The 7,112-nt window shown below is 38.2% G+C and overlaps 1 non-coding gene across 1 annotated transcript; it reads left to right on the top strand.

Annotated features, from left to right (window-relative positions):
• Nucleotides 1–536: 536 nt before the first annotated feature.
• On the top strand, nucleotides 537–643 carry LOC116889572. The gene has a single exon (XR_004386488.1). It is a non-coding gene; the product is annotated as a U6 spliceosomal RNA (small nuclear RNA).
• The last annotated feature ends 6,469 nt before the right edge of the window (nucleotides 644–7,112 follow it).

Raw genomic sequence — 7,112 nt, 5'->3', positions numbered from 1 at the left:
TAAAAAAAAATGGGGCTGCTAGATTGGATCAGTTTACTCTTATGATGACTTCAACATATTATATGGGGAGAGAGGGTTTTGTGTCAGTAGAGAAGAAGAAAAACCCTTGGATTCCATCGAAAGTAATAAGAATCAGTTTTGATAGGAGAACCCCCTGAAGATCTTGGCTACAGAAAAGGAGAAAATCAAAAGGACCAAACAAACGTGATGTATTTGCTTATCCCTCCAGATGAGGTTAGAAAAACTACATATCAAAACCCTTCTTAAGTGACAAACACACATGGCTCATATAAGAGACAGATACCTAAGAGACAGGGACAGACACAAAGTCAGGCACAGGCAAATCCACAGGACAGTCTTTGGGGAGGCACAGATTCAGACTCATACAACATTGGACAGAAGACATGGGGAGCATGAATTAGAGAATTCTAGCATGAAGTCTTCTTCTCATTCCTTTTCCTTATTCTTCCTTTTTCATTAGATAAGGGGATTGAAAAGAAAAGGGGAGATGTGGATGTGTTGTAAAAAATTAGACAGTGCTCACTTCGGCAGCACATGTACTAAAATTGGAACGACACAGAGAAAATTAGCATGGCCCCTGCGCAAGGATGACACGCAAATTCATGAAGCGTTCCATATTTTTAGAAATACTCAAGTTAATAAAGATAAAAAATGTATAGACAAAGATGAGGTAGATTATTGAATCTACTCTTAAGACAAAAACATTTTATAGCCATAATCTTACATTGGTAGATAACTTTGTATTTTAATGCAAAATTGAAGTTATATTTTGATACATTGGTATAGAATTTTGTATATTTATACAAAAGTAAAGTTATTTTTCATACATTGGCATATGTTATTGTATATGAAATTAATTTAATGTTAGTTTTGATACATATAATGTGTATATATATATATATTCAATGTTTTGTGAAACTAATGCCTATATAATTCTTAAAGACACAATATAAAGTTCTAGTTCTTTTAAAAGCTAATACTGTTATGAACTGTTAGGAATAAATAGAAAGACACAAAATAATAGTCAGATAGTCAAACTCATGCCATATTAGATACTAGTTTAGTTTATTATAATAAGATGATTTCAAGGTTATTAAGATAGCAAATAGCTAAGAATAATTTTTGACAATTCAGATACTCTATGGAAAGATATTTGGTCTTCAAAAACCCCAGAAATCCACAGAATGTGGCATTTAAAATTGTTTCATTATTAAAAGACCTTTTTTAGGCTATGACAGGCCTGCTCATGAAAGAATCCCATGCATGCTACTTCAAAGAAGATGATGAACATCAATAACCTCGATACGGAGTCGCTTCAACTGTGACAAGCTAGCCAATGGGCAAACAAAATACCCATGTTTCAACTACAGACAAAATTCTATCCAGAAAGAACACAGGGAAGTTGATTGCCAAGCTCTGCCAAGACAGGCTATGCAAGTCTTTCATAATTCCTGCTGCACAAAAGGTCTGTCAGATATACTGGGCCAGAAGACTGAAGATGGATACGCCAACGTTATAGAGACAATTCTGGGAAATTGTTCAGACAGCAAACAATGTCTGTCTTTTCCATAATCTTGGAAGTTGCTTATCCGCATTGTCTACTTACTCAGGTAATAATTATTCCTTCACAGGCATCTGATGGGATTGAAGACTAGACAGTTAGAGTCTCACAATTCAACTTGAATTGTTTAAGATTTAAGAAGATGTAGGTCTAAAAAGATGCTTTTAGGCTGGTTATGCAAATTAGGATAAAATTGAGTTAAATACAAAACTTTAGGCATACTAAGATAGAATAGATAATAAAATATTTTTTAAATTTGCCAAACCCTATGGATTGGACATTATGAATATAAATAGTACTTAGTAGCTTATATAATAGTTATTTATTCAAGATATATTTGAAAAGAAAAGCCTTTTATTTAACTAAAAAAGGGTAATTGTAGAGAGACTATCTTGTGTATTGTATGGATGTATCACGTGTCATAGTTTTTCCACTGGCTACAGGGAGTGCATACTCAGGGTCGTGATTTGTATATACTTGGCAGGTGCAGGAGATTCACTGGGGAAGATGGGTGAAGATGAACACATTGAACCTGACTGAGTACAGGTAACCAGCCAGACAATCTACATGGCAGAATGTAGATAAGAATGGTTTAATTTAAGCTATGATCCAGTCAGAGATGGGCCTAGCTAAGTTATTTATAAGTATATTTTGAGTTTGATTCTTACTTCTGGGAGCATGGGGCTGGGAGAAAGAACTTCTACACATATACACATATACATGTATACATGTATACATATATACAAGTTTTTTTAACATATGAAAGTGTCCAAATTGTCTCCTTTTCACCACCCTCATAAGGAGAAAGTCCAGCTCTAGTTTTAAGTGAATACTAAGTATTAGCTAAGCACATAACTGACACTGAACAGATGAGATAGGGATCAGGATCATGTCAATAGAGCAGCAGTTCTCAACTTAGCAGTTCACGAGGTCACCAAAGACCATCAGAAAACACAGATATTTACATTGTGATTCATAACAATAGCAAATTGAAGTTATAAAGCAGCAACAAAAATGTTTTTTTTTTTTGGTTGGGGATCAGCACAACATGAGGAACTGTACTAAAGGGTCACAGCATTAGGAAGGTTGAGAACCACTGCAACAAACTTCTTTTTCTGGGCTGGTTCTACTCCTTGTTAGCAGCTTTCCTCAAGACATATCCTATGGCTGTGGCATCTCGAAAATCTTGGGGTCCCCAAGGCAGCTTCAATGTTACAGTTTCTTGTTTCAATGTCTAGCATCCACACATGATCTTTTGGGATCCTCCAAAGGCCTGGTGTTACTTCTCTAGCTCTTCCCCTCTGTAGCACTCTAACCTCAGGTTGATGCATTTCATTACAGCTGCTGTTCCTAGTGATCATCCCATGGTACTGGCATCTACAATACACTGGGATCATCTGCTTCAACTAGGCTTCACCAAAAGCCAATCATAGGCTCTCTTCATGGTGCCAAGCCTTAAATCCTTTTCATGACCCCTTCAGTCCTGGGCCATCAACTGTTAACTGAGGCTGCACCTTCACCAATGGCCTCCCATGACCTCTCACAGTGCCAAGCCAAAGCTGTTCTTCATGATCCCTCCATGCCTTCAAAGTTCAGTACCACCTGAGGGACCTCTATACATTACCAAGTCCAGCCACAGCATAGTAGTACAACCTGGCCATCTCTGGAACACAGCTTTGTGCTCTCAGAAAACACTTCCCAGAAGATGTCACCTCAGTGATGTTATCCTTCTTAATCACCACCAATTTCTTGGTTTCAGCTAATCAGCACTAATTGTTCCAGTATTCTCTATTTTTTTCACACTAAAAGCCAAAGAAGAGATACATGTACAAAGCTGCCAAGTTCTGTTGCTTGCTGAGCTGGAACATGCACCTCTTATACAATTATCAGCTTTCTGTCTTCCAACTCTCTGCCTGCTTGGAACTTGTTCTGTACATTGATCTTGAATTCAGAGATCTGCATGACTCTGTCTTCTATAATTCAAGGATTAAATGTGGGTGTACTACCATGCCTGGATTTTTAAACTTTTTCTTCACCTAGAACCTGTTTTTGTCCTAGGCTAGCCTTTGATCTCAGAGATCTGTTTGGTTTTGTCTCCCGATTAAAGGTGTACACAACCATGCCTGATTCAAACTTAGCTGGGTAGGATCTTGCCCCAAAATTTTTAGTCCATTATTTCCTAGAATATAGGATTCAGTTCCATTTCACTTCTGATGCCCTTTAATACTAGAACCATATATTCTATATTTTTTCTTTTCTCAACTTGCTATGCTTGTTTAAAATACTCTTCAATGAGACTTAATCAGAGAACAATGTCTAAGTGATGGGTGTCTCTGAGATCCTTTGTCAATGCAATCTGAGTCTCTTCACCTTAGCCTGAGGCAGATTCTTCAGACAAGGGCAAAATGTAGCCACATTCTTCACCAAAATAACCCCAAATAGTCTTCTAGGCCACATATTGAAATTCTCCACTGAAACCCCCTTGGCCCAGGTCTACAAAATTCAAATCACTCATAGTAACAAAGTCTCCATAGTCCCACTAGGATACCCCATTAATCCCCATTTAAAGCATTCCACTGCTTTCCAAATCCAAAGTCCCCAAATCCACATTCTTCCAAACAAAGGCATGGTCAGGCCTATCACAACAATACTTCGAAAGTCCCTGGCACCAACCTCCTTTCTTAGTTAGGTTTTACTGCTGCTGTGAACAGACACCATGACCAACAACATTTAATTAGTCTCACTTATAGGTTCAAAGGTTCAGTCCTTTATCATTAAGGTGGGGAGCATGGCAACATCTTAAGCAGTCACAGTGCAGGAGGAGCTGAAAGTTCTACATCATTACCTGAAGGCTGTTGGCAGAATACTGGTTTCCAGGCAGCTAGGACTAGGGTTTTAAAGCCCACATCCACATTGCCACACCTACTCCAACAAGGCCACACCTCCAAATAGTGCCACCCTGGCCAAGTATATACAAAGCATGACATTGCATGCAACCCCTGTAGCCAGCAGCAGAAAAACGATGAATGTTTTAAGTCCTTTCAGTGAGAAAGAGAGAAGAAAAGAAAATTACACACACACACACACACACACACACACACACACACACACACAGAGGAGAGAGAGAGAGAGAGAGAGAATATGAAAAAAAGGCAGAGAGTCCAATAACTTTATACAAACAAAATATATGCATACATGTATGTATACATACACACAGAACTATAGACAGACATATACACATCCACAGATACAATGGAAAAGCCCAGCAAGTAGGCTCCAACATTTCACACATACATACAATAAATACATAGTAAGCTTCCCCAACACACACCCAGACAAGTTTTACATATACACACATAGACAAGAGATGAAAGGAACAATGTCCCAAACACTCCACCTTACATATAGCTTAAATATACACACATACACATAGTTGATGGAAGGAATGTCCCAGCCTCCATACTTTACTTTTCTTCCATAGCTTAAGTATATTCCAGCAAAAATCTTTTCAAGCAGTGTACAATTATAATGTGATTTCATTTTAGTTTTTTCTAGTGAATGATTATGAAAAGGCAATGTGTTCTGCAATACGTTTACAAGAAATATTATGTAATACAGGCAAAAAAACAAATTATTCGCCAAAAACCCACATACATTTGTAACTAAGTAACTTGTTATAGGTTAATGAAGTGTAAGTAAGCAAGGGGTTTTTCTCAGGCAGTGTTTTACTGGCTGGCAGTAATTGAAGTTACAAAGAAAAGGAGCAATTATTTTATTATTTATTTTCAAAAAAGTAATCTTTACAAGAATCTTTTTAAGAGTCACAAATCTAACCTTTTATATAAAAATCAGTCATATCTACTAAATCCTTAGAATGCATATCATCATCCGTAATTTTATTAAATCATGTCAGGGAAACTGAGGGCAAAAATGAATATAAGAAATGAATCGGGGTTGGGAATTAAGCTCAGTGGTAGAGTGCTTGCCTAGCAAACGCAAGGCCCTGGGTTCAGTCCCCAGCACCGAAAAAAAAAAAAAGAAAAAGAAAAAAAAAAGAAATGAATCATTATCTGTCCAGTCTCAGTGAGAGTCACATCTGCCAGTGCTGCTATTGTTCTTGTTCCCCACCAAAGGTCCTTTTAAATAATTATGAGTATGTGCCTTCTGAACTTCAGATTGTTCTTTCAAGATTTTTTTTACATCAGAGCCAGTAGCAAAAAACATCTCAGCCTAGCTTCACTAACAACTTTATTTTTCCAAATGTTCTTTTTCCTAAGTGTGGTGGTCATTGTTGAAAAATTCCATCTCAAGTTCTTCCTAGGGTGGTGGTAGAATCGTAATTGCTTTTAGCAGTAATGCCTGAAGGAGATCAAGATTAGTACTGTGAATGCCAGAGACGCTTGCTCAGTGAGGGACTGAAGCCCCTTAGAGTTTTCTCTATATAGATTCAGAGGGAAGTGAAGGCAGCAAAGCAGAGCAGAACTCCACAACAGCATGGAGTCCCCAGGATACATGGTCCCTTGAAGCTGTGTCACACCAAGGCCCACTTGCCATGTGGCTGTGGTAACCTGTGTGGGCTGCATTGTGTGGGTTCTAAAGTCATTTGTCATTCCCTTGTATGTCCATGGCACTTTACCACTATGTATACCACAGCTCTTGTTATGGGCAAGGGCTTGAAGAAGAAAAATATAACCTCTTAAATTGGTCATCCATGGTGATTTTTCTTTTTTAATCATGTATTGGTCTATATTTCCATAGACTTATTTTATTTATGCATTTTACATGTATATGCATATATGTGCATATGAGTATGTCATATAAAGTCTAGAGATTCATGTGTGGAGTGCCTTCCTTAACTAAACTCTTCACCTTAGTTTTGAGATAATGCCTCTCACTGAATTTGAACTCACCAATTCAGCTAGACTGTCATTTGCAACCCTAGGTGTCCTTCTGTCTCTTGCTGCCTAGTGTTAAGAGCATGGATGCTTGTGCCATACCTAGTTTTCGCCGTGGAGTGCTGGTGATTCTTAAACTCATGATTCAGCATCAAGCACTATAGACTGAGACATCTCCGCAGGCCCATACTTTGTAAGATTTCTCCAGTAACCCCAATATCCTATTTTAATCATATGCTGGTGGAGGGCCCAAGTTATATGTCCACTGAAGATCAGCAGAAAAAATGCCTTTCTTTCCTAGTAAGGAACCCACTTGTGCTTTCAGCAGAGATATGATTTAAAGGATCTCTATGGAGAAAAAGGAAGTGTGTTCAGTAGTTTCACCCACTGGAGCGAGCAAGTACTTAAGAAAACCAAAAATCAGACAATAGCTTCCTCATTGTGGGGCCAAGGAGGGTTGCCCATTAGATACAAGGACAGACAAACTGTCACTGGGTGCCAAAAACCTGGCGGCTTAAAATGAAGGCAGACTGAGTTTTTCCCCTTGCCCGTAGCTCCAATCTTATCTGTGGACCAGGGTAGGAGAAGGTCAAGTGCTATTATCACAGGACACATTCATAAATGATAGCAAAGTT

Source organism: Rattus rattus, chromosome X, assembly GCF_011064425.1.
Source record: "Rattus rattus isolate New Zealand chromosome X, Rrattus_CSIRO_v1, whole genome shotgun sequence".
Classification (NCBI taxonomy): Eukaryota; Metazoa; Chordata; class Mammalia; order Rodentia; family Muridae; genus Rattus; species Rattus rattus.
The sequence above is the reverse complement of the archived record's forward strand: the minus strand, read 5'-3'. Positions and strand labels throughout refer to the sequence as shown.